Genomic DNA, 1,138 nt, shown 5'->3' on the forward strand with positions numbered 1-1,138 from the left:
CTTCTGTGTGTGTGTGTGTGTGTGTGTGTGTGTGTGTGTGTGTGTGTGTCGTGTTACTTGAACTCTGTGCCTGAGGCTGTCCCTGAGTTCTTTTGCTCAAGACTAGCTCTCTACTACTTAGAGCCACAGCATCACTTCTAGTTTTCTGGTGGTTAATTGGAGATAAGAGTCTCATGGACTTCCTGCCTGGGCTGGCTTCGAACTGCTATTCTCAGATCTCAGCCTCCTGAGTAGCTAGGATTACAGGCGTGTGTCACTAGTGCCGGGCTAACCCGCCTTTGACTTTTTATGGCAGTCAGGAAGACAGTCCCACAGCAGGATACTGCACAGAACCTCACCAGACAACACAGGCACAGGGAGGGCCCGGTATAACAACTCTGCCTGCAGTGCTGTGGGAAAGGCTTCCCAAGAAAGGGACATTTGATTGGGGTTTTGACAGATGAGGAGGAGTTAGAGGGGAGATGTGGGAAACAGCAGCCACGCGAGTGGAGAGAATTGTGGCTGAAGTATAGAATTCTGAGGTGGAAGGCAGGGAGGTCATGTACACAGACGCAGGTCTGCCTGGCTAGGTAGGTGAGGGGAGGCTATAGTTAAAATTAATAATAATAATAATAATAATAATAATAATAATAAGCTGGGCACAAGTGGCTCACACCTGTAATCCTAGTTACTCAGGAGGCGAGATCTGAGGATCACAGTTCAAAGCCAGCCCTGGCAGAAAAGTCTGAGAGTCATCTCCAATTCACCACCAAAAAACAAAGTGGTGCTGTGGCTCAAGTGGTAGAGCACCAGTCTTGAGCAAAAAGAAGCTCAGGAACAGGGCCCAGGCCATGAGTTCAAGCCCTACGACCACCACTACCCAAACCCCAAAACACAAAAAACCAAACCAAACCAAAAACCCCTCGAGGGCTTGGGCAGGAGGATTGAAGAGGTGCCTGGCCCAGACCCAAGGCAGGAACCACCCGGAGCCCACGGAGCGGAGGCTGAGCCAGTTCTTGGCCCAGACCCAAGAGGTGGAGGCCCGGCAGGGCCGCGCGCGGCACGGGCCTCCCCGCGGGGCGCTGTCCTGGGCGGGGATTGGAGGGGGCGTCGGCGGGGCGGGGTGGGGGAGAAGGGGCGGGGAGGAGAGAAAGTCCGC

Source organism: Perognathus longimembris, chromosome 14, assembly GCF_023159225.1.
Source record: "Perognathus longimembris pacificus isolate PPM17 chromosome 14, ASM2315922v1, whole genome shotgun sequence".
NCBI classification, from domain to species: Eukaryota; Metazoa; Chordata; class Mammalia; order Rodentia; family Heteromyidae; genus Perognathus; species Perognathus longimembris.